This window comes from Pleurodeles waltl, chromosome 2_1 (assembly GCF_031143425.1).
Source record: "Pleurodeles waltl isolate 20211129_DDA chromosome 2_1, aPleWal1.hap1.20221129, whole genome shotgun sequence".
NCBI lineage: Eukaryota > Metazoa > Chordata > Amphibia > Caudata > Salamandridae > Pleurodeles > Pleurodeles waltl.
Genome location: NC_090438.1, coordinates 131,042,415 through 131,056,592, shown reverse-complemented (window position 1 = coordinate 131,056,592; position 14,178 = coordinate 131,042,415). Strand labels below are relative to the sequence as shown.

The following is a 14,178-nucleotide window of genomic DNA, read 5'->3' as shown; positions in this document are numbered from 1 at the left end:
AATGTGAGCAAAGCTTTAAGATAATTAAACAAGCCATTGAAAATGCTACTGAAAAAGGTATGTTTGATCCAAAGCTCCATACAGAAGTTGTTGAGGCTATCCCATTTGGGTTAGGCACAATCCTTGCACAGCACAGCGGACACTCAAATGCTCAAAAACATATAGGGGGTGATTCTGACCCCGGCGGTCAGAGACCGCCGGGGCCAGGGTCGGCGGGAGCACCGCCGACAGGCTGGCGGTGCCCCGCAGGGCATTCTGACCGCGGCGGTTCGGCCGCGGTCAGATGCGGAAAACCGGCGGTCTCCCGCCGGTTTTCCGCTGCCCATGTGAATCCTCCATGGCGGCGGAGCGCACTCCGCCGCCATGGGGATTCTGACACCCCCTACCGCCATCCTGTTCCTGGCGGGTCTCCCGCCAGGAACAGGATGGCGGTAGGGGGTGCCGCGGGCCCCGGGGGGCCCCTGCAGTGCCCATGCCAATGGCATGGGCACTGCAGGGGCCCCCGTAAGAGGGCCCCACTTAGTATTTCAGTTTCTGCTATGCAGACACTGAAATACGCGACGGGTGCCATTGCACCCGTCGCACCTTCCCACTCCGCCGGCTCAATTCTGAGCCGGCGTCCTCGTGGGAAGGATGATTTGCCCTGGGCTGGCGGGCGGCCTTTTGGCGGTCGCCCGCCAGCCCAGGGCAAATCCCAAAATACCCTCAGCGGTCTTTCGACCGCGGAGCGGTATTTTGGTGGGGGAACTCTGGCGGGCGGCCTCCGCCGCCCGTCAGGGTCAGAATGACCCCCATAGTGGCATATGTAAGCAAAAGTTTGTCCTGAACTGAACATGCTTATTCACAACCTGAAAAAGAAAGTTTAGTAGTAGTGGAGGCTTGTGAACACTTCCACGTGTTCTTATATGGAAAGCCTTTTACGCTTGTGGCGGATCATCAAGCATTGTTGACCATCTTTGTCAATACAAAAGCCAAGATGCCTCCTCACTTTGAACATTGGGGTCTATGACTACAAGAGTACAGCTACACAACTGTGCATTGTCCAAGGAAAGATCAAAACTCTGCTGGCTACTTCTCCAGAGTGCTCATACTGTGTGTGAGTACCCCTTCCAAGACAGCTGAAGCCTACATAAACTTCATTGTGAAAGCAAAAACACCAGCTTCTATATTGCTAGAGCAAATTATCACTGCCATGAGTAAAGATAGTGACATGTTAAAACTAAAAGACATTATTACATCGGTCTTGGAACCAGCACACTCAACCTCTTGCCAGTGGTAACAAATGCCAGAAGTTCAAGAATGTCAAAGATGAACTGTCCATGACTCAAGAAGGCATTATCCTGAGAGGTTCGAGAAGTGTTATTCCAGAACGTCTACGACAACCGAGAATTGAAGTGCCACATGAAAGACATTGTGTGGTCATTGCTACAAAGCGAGCTCTCTGAGAACGACTTTGGTTTCCTCATCTCGATGAAAGAGTTAAGGCCTGTCAGCTATGCAACTGCCTGTCATCGAAAACCACTCAACGCCCTTTAAGCATTTCAGAGTTGCCAAAGCACGCATGGGAAATAAGTACTGTTGACTTTTTTGGTCCTCTTGACAATGGACATCACCTGAGGTTGATTGTTGATGAATTCCCCCAATTCATCAAAGAGGAAAATTGAAAAACCCCAGACTGCTGTTGCTCCTGCATCGCCAACGAGGATCATTGACACTCCTATTGCCGATTCCTGGTTTTTAAAGATACGATCAGGATGACTAATCAGAGTGCCACAAAGGCTCACAGAAAAGCTGTGATTGTATACAATTTGTAAAACAAACTTTCATTTTTTATTTAACAGAGGGGAAAATGTAGTTTTGTGTGAGTTATGAATGAAAGAACCTTTTAGTTTTCTGAAAGACTCAATAGAACTGTGATGTAAGTGTTAGAATGTGGTTTAGTGAATGCAGGTTTAGAATACTGAGCTTGTGGTTACTCGCAGATGAATAAAGACATGTAATACCCTTCTCTGTGTAAGGCATAGTTATTGGCAGGTACCCCCAGCTGGAGAAGATGTTGCATTCACCACCAAACCTATTGAGAAACAGGCCCAGTCGTTCATAGTCACAGTCAATAGGAAAGATGGATTTAGATGTTCTCAGGAGCAAGACAAGCTCGGTGTTATTCCAACAGCCATTTCATAAACTGTGCTGAAAAAAACAGAAATGAATGCAGAGGAAAATTTTGAATATTTCCACAAGGTGGGCTTTGTATTTCTAACGGATTTGCAAGGTACCACCTACAAAGCAGGATTGCTAAATAAGTTGTAATAGGGGTCATATAGATCCTAAAACACACAAACTCTCGGGATCAGAGGGATTTGGTCCCGGTTTCCAAAAGCTGTTACTAGCTGAAATTATCCAGTTTTCCAATTGGACCACATCAATTGCAGAAGCAAATGTTTCCACTTTACTAAAACATGAACAATACAAAAAAGTGCAGCTCATATTACTCGATCTCACTACTGAATGTTGACAAAATCACTTTTGTGAAAACCCTTACCCTCCACCTGAATGACTTGATGCTGCAGCTGGTCTACCTGGGGCAAGCAGGCTTCAATATTGAAACTTCAAGATGGACACAAAGAAGGAAGGAGCAAATTATTATTGGAGGATGTTGATTAATACTTTCTCAAGGTGACACTACTTGCGGGATGTTGCTCAATTGAGGCTTTGGATCCCAGTTCTTAAACATGGTCCTGGCTGAATGCAGGGCACTCATGCCCAAATAAGAGTAAATGGATAGGACTTGCAGAGAGTAAACACAGAATAGAGCACAAGGCAGGTTCCTCTCTTGTCCCCCTACTCTTTGCCCAGTACTTAGAACTGTTTGCGAATATAGTACCCAAGCCCAGGTATTTCACAAAGGTAAACCTAAAGTCCAACATCTTTAAACTGACCCTTTTCACTGATGACATCTTGGTGTCTCTATTGAACCCTGTTGGCTCCTTACAACCTTTGTGCAGAGAATTATGAAACTTCAGTGGGGTGGTGGGCCTTAAATTAGTATAAAGAAATCAGACACTTTGGCCCAGATTTATAGTGGCTTAGCACCATTCCAATGCTACATTAGTGTCATTTTTTACGCTAATGTGGCATTGGAAGTGCAAAAACGCCACCCATATTCACAAAGTGGCACAATGCTTGCATTACGCCACTTTGGAACTCCTTGCGCCACATTATGCCTGTTTCAGGCATAATGTATGCAAGGGGGGTGTTCTGGCACTAGAGGGGCCGTAAAAATGGCACAAAGGAATGTATGATATTCCTTTTCGCCATTTTTCTTGGCCTTTTTTAACGCCTGCTAAGTGCAGACGTTAAAAATAGGCTCCCATTGTGTTCAATGGGCCTCTGGGTGTTTTGCATAATTAGCGTCAACATTTTTTACGCTAGTGCTGTAAAGCGCCAGACTAGCATAAAAAATTATGACTCTAGTTCCCCTGACTACCGCCATGGTGTGCCGTATTTTAAATACGGCACACACATGGTGGTGTGAGTACTGTGCTAAGGGGCCTAAGAAAAGTGGGGCTGCACTACGTGCAACGCCACTTTACATAAATCTGGGCCTTTGTGTTGCCAATTTTTGGGGGAGACCTGATGTGGCTAAAACAACACTCACCCTTTAGATTGCCTCCTCTATAAGATATTTAGGGCTATATTTGGTGTCATTTACACTTCGGCTGTGCATAGCTGATTTCCTGCCCTTGATGCACTGGGTCTCGCGTTACATAGAGTTAGAGCTATTAGCGTTGTAAACGCCTAATCAGACTTATCTTGCCACATTAAATTAAAAACAAAAAAAACAAGAGTGATAGTGCTGTATAAAACACAGCGCGATTGCGCTGCGGAGTGCAGAGAAAAAGTAGTCCAGAAACCATACGGAAAACATAGAGCCAGCCTCGTAGGTTTCCTGTAGTTTACCGGTGCTCTCGAGGAGGGCTAAACACTGGAAAAGGCATGACATATGCATGCCTTTCACGAATGAAAACAAGCGGATTTTAAAAGGCAAGCCCACCAACCAATGTAAGTGACTGACGTAACATGGGCGTGGTTAAAATCCTCCTAAAGGGAGATTAGAAGAGGGACGGAGCGCTTTGCGCTCACCCCTAAAAATGATCTCCAGCTCTGGCACAGTCATTCATTCTCTTGGCTGGGATGGATAGCAACTGTCAAGTTATTGGTGCTTCCTAAGACCCGTTTTCTATTTCAAGCTCTGCCTATACACGTAGAGCACAACTACATAACACAGCAGAGCTACACAGACTTCATAGAGGGAGGAAAGAAAGCTAGGCTCATTGTTGACACCGGACAACCACCTGTGAGGGAAGGAGATCTGGGGATCTACAATCTAATGCTGTAGAATTAAATCATACTCCTCAGATACCTGTTAGAACGGTCCAAAGCAGAGAATGAGAAACAGGTGCTTCCATGACCGCACACTAGTGGGACAACCACTCTGGCAGGTTCCCGGGCTTATTCCGAAGAGAAGACCGCTGAGCATCTAAAGATCACCAGTGACAAAGGCTACATTAGCAGTTTGGGACTAAATGGATATAAAATATGGCCTCACTAGTTACCATTCCCAATTATAACATTATATGCGAACCCACCGTGTTTACAAAGTGGCGCATTTCAAAAGTGGCAAAAGGCATGATGCATAAAAATAGGCAACATATTTGATGAAGGAACCATAACATCTTTTGAATCAATTGAAGCAGACTATGTGATAGGGTAGGAAGAATGATTCAGATATGTACAGATAAGGTATTGGGTACTAATTGCACAAATCAAGGCAGCCACTACATGCCTGCTTAGCCATTTTGTAAAACTGTTATGCAGTCTCACAGATGATTCCCATTTTATTTCCAGGATTTACAGACGTCTTCTGAAAGGACACACCCAGTTAGGAAATGGCTTCAACAAAAATAGGACTAGGACCAAGGCCATAGCTTCACAGATGAACACATATATTACATTTATGAGGGAATTACTCATGCCCAGGAGCAAAAGACTACCAGCAAAATATTGCATAGATGGCAGTGGATTCCCCAGCACCTGTATGCATCAGACAACAAGAGGACTAACCATTGCTTGTCTCCGCAGTGAAGCAGATTTTATGGGCATCTCAGGTCCAAAGCGAAGGATGCTGAGGGGCATCTCAGAATGTAACCTGACATATCAGGACCTTGTTACAGTGTAAAATGTATTGGGTTAAGACTTCATTGAGCTGACAGCCCAAAAGAATAAATGACTGCTTGGAAATGCCTTGTTATTAATGAGTTTTGTTAGTTTCTGTTTTAGAGAACATATCTGAGCTGCACCTTCTGTTACCTTACACAACAGACTCCCTAACAGTTCCCAATTGAGTGCAGGTCTCCAGCTCAGCACCCATTACAGGCCCTCAGGTCCCCTGAGTGCAGTCAGAGTCACTGCCGTTCTAGATAAACCAGCCAAGACGATGTGTGGTCACAAACCCACACCCACTACACTGTTCAGCACATGCTCCGCTGAAATGCAACCTCAACCCCTTCACTCCCCCTACATTCGCTATAAACCGTCATACCTTTCCTATATTTTATCATTATGGGCCTAATAACGACCTTGGCGGAGGGGATTACTTACAAGTTCCATTATATCCTATGGAACTTGTAATATGTCAGAAAGGATATTTGTCACGTTTGCGACAGAGTAATCCCCTCCGCCAAGGTCATAATCAGGCCCTATGTCTGCAACTGCACCCCCCCAAGTGGACAGCCATGCATTAGTACACAGGAACAGAATTGTGTACCATGGTTAGGCAAAGCGATTGCTGCAACATCCACGCAGTTGAAAGGGAGGAAGGGCAGGGATGCTGTGTTCCTGTATCACAATGTAGAGTTTTGGAATCCGGAAGACGTAGCTGGAGAGCAGGAGCAGTTACCAGTACAGTGTTCAGTGTTTAATTTGAGCAGGTGCTTGCAGGTGGGGCCCACCGGCACTCATTTTTCTACTTCAGAATTTGACCCAGAGCAAGATAGAGAAAAACACAATTAGGGGAAGTGGAAGGAATGGAAAGATGGAAAAACTGTGACAAAGAAAGAAAGCATGAATAAAAAAAGGGCCTGAGGAAAGAGTGAGATAAAGATGCAGGGAGTGTCTGCTTGTGGATTAAAGCGCCATCTGGTTTATTTAAGACTACCAGCCTTGGTATTCGGCACCCAGATCTTTGATAATACCAGCTGTGGGCTTCTGAGCAAAACGTTTGCCTCCCATACTTAGGGGCATATTTATGAGCCCCTTGGACCACCTTGCTCTACATTTGTGGCATTTATTTTGACGCAGATGTGCCGTTAAGGTGGCATTTCCTGTGCGCCATATTTACAAAGTGGTCTAATGCTTGCATTGCACCACTTTGTAAACCCTTGCACCACATTATGCCTGCGCCAGACATAATGTAACAAGGAGGGCGTTCCCCCGTTAGGGGGGACTGAAAAAATGGCACAAGGAAGTCTATGACATTTCCTTGTGCCATTTGTTCGGCACTTTTAATGCCTGCTCACAGCAGGTATTAAAAGGGGGCTTCCATTATTTAGAACTGGCCCCTATGTACTCTGCGGGAGTAGGTCCAACATTTTGGCGCAACTCCTGCAGAGTACATCAATAGCGTCACATAGAATGACGCTGTTGCCCCCTACCCTGCGCCATGTGTGCGCCGTATTTTAAATAAGGCGCACACATGGTGGCAGTAGGGGGGGCTAAGGGGCACAGGGAAAGTATGCAGCGCCACATTCCATAAATCTGCCCCTTTTTCTTTTACAAAGTAAGCACTGGGAGTGTTCAGGGACCATAGTCTTCACGTTTACCCTGCTCATATTTCCTAACTCTAAGGCACACCAAATTGCCGCCTTAACTAGTGTATGCAGCTGCTGAGCATTTATTTTCCTTAGCAGCAACTTGACAAATGGCATCATAAGGACATAGCTGGACAGCTGGAATTGCAGGCTTAGTTAAGTGAGAAACGAAAGATGAGTATCTTTAGTCAGGCAGGAAGGCAAAGTAATGCAATAAGGCCGGAGCAGCATTCATCTGACATATTAGTTACTATACAAGGACAGAAAAGAACTGGGGTACAAAGACTATCTAAATACCTAAAGATGGCGTACAGATGTCTAGAGCAAGAAGAGGAGTGGCAAAGAAATGCCCTGGCTTTGTTCTGGATATGAGAAGATGCTGAGATGAGCTCTCCAATGACCGTGTTTCTTATAGCACTTGTTCTTCACTGGTTCCATGGTTCCAGATGTGCCAGCCTGAGCTTTCTGGTACATCAATGTCCTGACTTTTAGGGGGCAGTGGCTGCACTGGTGTGGTTGATAGATGAATGGCAGAATCTGCACTCAACCATGTCCCGGTACCTGCAGAATCTCAGTGTCGCGCCCCTGCCCACCACAGTGGTTCCCTTCTTCCCCATAGGTCCCTGCGCTTCTGACTACCTTCTCCTGTTACCCGCGCTAGTAAGTAGAGACACACCACTTTGTAGGAAGGTGCTGGGAGATGTTAAGGAGGGCGCAAAAGTGCATACCCTTACCAACCCTGTGGTTGACTGCCTAAATAGTAAAGTTGTCAAGGCGACCATAGTAGGAGAGTACATCAAAGTTTCTGAACACAGGAAAAGTCACATTTCAGCTTGAACTTTGATTCACAATTACGTTTGCCCCAAGTACAATGATTTCACTTATGTTCACATATAAATATATTTGTTAAAATTATATCATGCTTTAGATCATGGGTCTCCAACCTTTTCTGTAATAAGAGCTACTTATGGTCAATGAAAATTCTCCTGAGCTACTAATATTATTTAAGATGTAATAGTTACCACATCAGGCAAGATTACGTTAATGGCCACCATATGAAAAGATTACCAGCGGTGATCACTTCAGTGCATCAGGAAGGGTTGCTGGCAATAACATAAAAACGTTTTGTCAGTATGGAATGCCACTACATGGGTAATACATAGCAGCCATAGGTGTACTACCCCTGCCAACAAGTTAATATTGTTAGTAGGAAATCTCCCCAACATGGTTTGATTTTTCTCACTCAAATATCAGCTTTAAATATATTTTGGAAATTCAACCATTTTTCTCCACACATCAGATTAAGAATTCTGAAAATACACACATTTTTGTCTCGAATACATGCTTTTCAATTTTGGTGCACATATAGTAATTCAAACAAACACAAACTTCTTATATAGTTGAGAGGCTGCACAAAGGAGAGACACCAGTAGCTCACGAGTTACTAGTATGAGAAGCCTGCTTTAGATATTATTGTTTAGATGCTCAGGAAAATGTGTTTTTTTGGATCAAATGACATCAATCTACTTAAAAATACAGACTGCCCTTTGTTTCCTGAGACACCAACGATATTATGTGCCTTACAAATCTACAAAAATCTTTAAAATATAAAAATAACTATCAGTGTGGTTTGGGAAAATGCCTCCACTGACTAAATAAAATGTACTGTACCTGGCCAGCTTTCATCTTTTTTGTTCCATCTAGCGTATGTTCTTCAACAAGGGCCAGATGTTATCTCTTACTTCCATTAATAGGCAGCATTGAGCTTCTCTAAAGATTAGATTGGTGCAAACAAAGCACATTCTTTGTGAGCTCTTTCAAGCAGGGGATTCTTCATTCTATAATCCAGAAGGTCTGGTTTAGTGACCACGGAGATTCGCGGAACCAACAGTATCTTTTGTTTTGTTCCTTTCTTTGGGGTCCAAACCACAAACAGAAAGAAAACAAGGCCTGCTGACACCAGTGGAATGGAGATAGGAAAAGTACCTGTGAAAATCAGAGAAAAGGGCTGCGCAAGGAACACTGGAATTAGCATAAATAGAATGAAACATAAAAAGCAACAGTGCTTTAAGTGGGCAGACATTTCAAAGGGGAGAGTGGCACTGCCAGGGACTCTGGCTGCTTGAAGCAAACAAAATATCCAGGTCAAAATGCGTCCATGAATGAGGAATAACTGGGGGTATCTATATAATTTAATAACATACCCGCTTTAGTCTCCATTTCTTAGTGATCTCTGAAGGTCATATGGTAATGGCACAGTTTTCTGAGCCCTAGATTTGCCGTTCCCGTTGGTAATGCTAACTCGAGGTTCCAGATTTGCTGCTCTCATAAACGCATCTCTCGTTATCTGTGCCCCTGTGGTGCAGGACTGTGGCCAAGCTTATTCCACAGTACCTGTCACCCCTATAGATGCGCATCCAAATTCCGAGTTTTAACTAAACCTAGGAAACAGAAGTTCAGAAATACATAAATTAGATGATATTCATACTTAATTGAATTACATCAGATTAGGTGAGAACATACCGCCTGGTTCTGATACTATGCAGAAGGGCACGCTGCACTATCAGGGCACTGCACGCCCTCTCTAGGTCAACAAAAACTCCAGTGTACCTGGAAGTCTGGCAATGACACCTACACTCCGGGACTCCATCACCCATGTCTGGTATCAGAGGCCACTGCTCCATAGACACTGAGGCGAAGCAACTCCACATATAGTGTAAGCCAGATCATACCTGCCAGAAAGGTTCTGATGATGCTATACCTGGGAGCTAAAGTGTATTACTACCTTAATGCCTTTGCTCACTAAACCCTCCAAGTACAGCAAAGGTGATCATTTAGGGTTTACTCCAGGAGGTATTGAAGGCAAGTGACTCAGTCACAGTATGACTCAAGTCATTATACACAGTAAGTTAACATTCCAGTTAGAGCTCTCTAAAATAAATGGTACTTTATTTTCACATAGAAAATGATGAGACATTTATGTCAGTGTTCCTAAAGGGACCTACTAAAGCAGGAGAGAAGCTAGTCACGGTTGAGATATTCTGTTGATAGGAGTGTCCAAATAACCAGGGGCACCCATTGGACCCACCAGTTAACAGTCGGAACTGGATTTAGGTCCAGCCAGAACTTCAGTTTCTCTGCAACAGTACGTCTTGAGGAGAGGGTCCAAGGTTTTGGGATAAGAGTCACCAGCCTTAATGACCTTGGTTACTGAGACACTACTCAAAAACAAACGATAACAAGGAAACCTTTTCTTCCCCCACCAAGTCTCGGAAGGTGGTAATGAGGATCTTCAGAAAGTCAAAGATGTTACAGGACAGATCAGGGGAATACAGCTCACTACGCTCACCGTCCTCTTAATTCTGCGTCACGGCCTTGACCCCCTGGACAGTTTATCCTCGAAGTCCTTGTTGCTCCAGTGCCAACTCCACAAATAATTCTGGGACTTGCTTTTATCCACTTGATCATGGGTCAGCTCCTTACACACACTGGACAACACAGCGAAATGTGAGCTAAGTGGTTTTTTAGACACATTTTGAGGTTTGCAAAGGACTCTGGGTGACAGAACTTAATGAGAGTCCCACAAGTCACTCCATCCTGGATTTCCCTAGGTGTCTGGTTTTCAGAAATGTACAGGTTTGTTACGCTTCCCTAAGTGCCAGCTGAGCTAGAGCCCAAAATCTACAGCTAGGCACTTTGCAAAAAACGAGTCAGTTTTTTACTGAAACAACGTGATGTGTCCACTTTGTGTTTTGGGGAGTTTCCTGTTGCGGGCACTTGGCCTACCCACACAAGTGAGATACCAATTTAATTTAGAGACTTGGGGAACACAGAGTAGCAGAACAAGTGTTATTGCCAATTGTCTTTCTCTGCATTTGCGCCTTCCAAATGTAAAACAGTGTGTACAAAAGAAGTCATATACAGTTTATTCTCGAGGTCCTTGTTGCCCCATTGCCAACTCCAAAAAGACTTCTGGGACTTGCTTTAATCCTTGTGATCAGGGGTCAGCTCCTTACACACACTGGACAACACAGCTTCCTCTTTTTCCCGGGCAAGTTGTGGTAAATAGGGCTTCTTCTGTAGTGCCAGATTTGGATCTATTTACTTATGAGGTGAACATAACATTTTGAACAGAAACATTTTACATAGCAACAGGAACGGTAGATAGAACAGTGAGGAGGTGGCAGTCAATGTGTGGCTTAGTAGCACCATTGTTGTAATTGTAATTGGTGAAGGCACAAACATTCCTAATGCTATGACATAAACTAAACAGCCTTCGGTGAGAAATGTACATATCTACAGTTGTGTTACAGAAATAGTCACTCTCCTTTCTTTAGCGCCATCTTTGACTCGGTGCTTGCTGCTGTGAAGGGCTGCTAACTTGACCATTTAAAAAAAACTGCAAATTTAACACTATTAGAACCGAGCAAACTGTAAAGAAACTAATTTTCACAGTTGTGATTTGGACAACTTTGTAACTTTGCAAACCCCTACTTGCTGTATTCTGCCCCAGCATTTGTATTTCACACTTCTGGGACTCTTGCACTTTTCCCTGTTTTTTGCTGCTCACAGTTCATAGTCATGTGCTCCCAACACGTCTTCTTCTGAGTTCATTAGGAAGTACCTTTGCTTGTCCATGGCTCTGGACCCCACTATTCCTAGTCCCTCTACTTGCTCACTTTGTACCCACCCCTCTACAGCATGGTTCTCAGCTGAACTCACTGCTATAATAAATTAAATAATATCCAGGATTTGTAATGCACAGCAAATCACCCATGAGGATCTCAAGGCGCTGAATTGTAGGAGTGGGGAAATCAAGTGATTTCCCCAGAATCGTAGGATGTTGAGCCCACGCAGAGACCTGAACCTGGTTCCCCAAGTTCCGAAGTCGGTAGCCCACGCCCTTAGCCACACCCTCTGCTCTTTATATATGTATAAAAAATATGAATCCCATGAAAGAGCAGGACTCTAAGACTATTCAACTGATAGGGAAGCTCCTATCAAATCTTATCTGTGCTCAAACAGTACAAGAAGATATTCTCAAAGCATGTTCCTTTTATTTTTGTACCAAAATATAATGAGGTATTCAGATCTGCATGAGACCCTGTTTGGCAACCTATTCTTCCTCTTTGCAACCAATCCATTATAAGTCCCTCTCAAGATCCTTGTGATGCCCTCTCGGACTTCTTTAACAACAACATCACCATTATCTCCAAAAACGTCCTTCCCGCTGCTCTTTCCTCCTCCAGTACCTGTCACTGTTCTTCACCCTCTGCTACTGCTTCCCCTTCTTTGTATGCTTTCTCCATATTTACTGCTGAATCCATTACTCACATTTTGCCCGCAAGTAAATTTGGCTCATTGTTTGGCCCTTGTCCTCCATCTATCCTACTTATGATCAAATAATCTATCAACTCCATCCCCACAGAACTCAGCAAGTCTTCTATTAGTGTGGCTATTGTGCCATTTGTGTGGAAGTCGCCTTTGTAGAGATTGTACAAGCAAATGTAGAATTATTCAAGTGCGTTTAACTAACATGACCAGGTTACACATAGTGTAACTGAGCTGTCCTCAACACCTGAAAAGCTGAGAGGCCTCTGTATGCTTACAATCCATTTGCATTTGTGATACAATGCACATTTAAAATATGATTTCTCATTTACCTTTATCCAGCGTGAGTTAAAATGTGTCCTTCAGCATTTGTACAATATATATAATACAAATGTAGTCTTTTGGGTTCCTAATGGTCCTATGGGAAGGGGCAGCGGTATCTTTCAGAGGCCACTTTCTCTGGCTAGTGGATTGCTATTCACTAGTTTTAGGTTAAAAATCACTGCTTACTATTCATGCACGATGGTGTTCTTATTTTCCATGTTGTGTGTTTTCTGTTTTACTATTGGATATTGTGATGTAACATTTTTTCACACCATGCTGGCAGTATGGTTTCACTGTTTGAAAAACTATATAACATTTTGCATTTTTGGGATGAGCTAAGACTCTTATAGCTTTCCAGAGAGAGGAGACTCCATGTTAGTCTGTACTTAACTCAATGCCTAAAGATTTTTCAGGGCTTGTTCTTGCTTTTAAACTATAGAGACTCCATGTCTGTCTTCTAGTCATACTCCCAGTTAGTTGCATTTTGAAATGTATTGATTTGAACTGACTTACTACTTTGCCTTCTGCAATGATGTTAAATAAACCTTCATGGTTTTGAACTTGAACTTTGTCTGCTGTAAATTATTTGACTTTTTTTGTCTCTATTCCAGGGTTATCATCTCAGCTTATCCTTACCCAAAGATTGAATGAGGCTGGGATAACTGGAACTGCCCTGAGATGGCTGTTGGATTTCTTAAAGTTATGCAGTTTTCAAATACAAGTGGACTCTTTCACTTCTTCAACATCTGCTTTGAATTGTGGAGCTCCCCAGGGATCTTTGCTGAGTCCTACCCTTTTTAATATCTATGTGCAACCCTTGGCTGAACTTGTGAAAACATATGGGTTTGTGCTCGTCTCCTATGCAGATTGTCTTTTCGCTAACGATTGACATTAGAAAAACCTCCCAGCAGCTAAATTCTTGTCTTACAAATGTAACCAGTAGGATGTCAAACAATCAGCCTAAATTAAATGGAAACAAAACTGAGGTGGTGGTGATGGGTAATAACTCCGTTCTTTTGAATGAATTGAATTGGCCGAATGAGTTAGGGAGATTTCCAGTACCCTCTTTGTCAGCAAAAAGTTTAGGTTTCTGGATTGACGATGAGCTCACTATGGAAATGCAAGCAAATAAACTGGCAGCAAGCTGCTTTGGACTCCTTTGTGCCTTCAGAAAATTTCTCAGTTGGTTCCCCATCATTTTGCACAGAATTGTAGTCCAGGGCCTTATTAATTTGTGCCTGGACTATGGGAATTCACTCTACTTAGGTAGTGCAAAATATGTTATTAATCGTCGTCAGATAATTAAGAAGGCTGAAGCCTGTGTGCTCTATAAAACCCACAAAAGGTACCTCAGCTGCCCCGGCACTGGCAGCCCTTAGCTGGCTGCTAGTCCAGAAAAGAATTCAATTTAAGACCCTATGGGGCATATTTGCAAGAAAGTGGTGCATCATAGAGAATGCACCACTTTTCTTGTGCCCCCCTACCAGCACCTAACGACACCAAGGTTGCGCCATATTTACAGTACGGCTCACCATGGCGGTCGTCAGCACAATAGCATCAAAATGTTTGATGCTATTGTGGTGCTTGACTACACTAGCGTCAAAAATGTTGATGCTAGTGCAGCAAAGCACAGGGAGGCCCATAGGTGAATACA

General features: G+C 43.6%; 1 long non-coding RNA gene across 1 annotated transcript in view; it reads left to right on the top strand.

The window, feature by feature from the left end:
* LOC138258495 (uncharacterized) overlaps positions 1–13,682 on the top strand; it is a 115,932-nt gene extending 102,250 nt beyond the window's left edge. The window contains exon 3 of the long non-coding RNA XR_011198417.1: positions 13,136–13,682. This is a non-coding gene — a long non-coding RNA (uncharacterized lncRNA). The remainder of the gene's footprint in view (positions 1–13,135) is intronic.
* Positions 13,683–14,178: the final 496 nt, after the last annotated feature.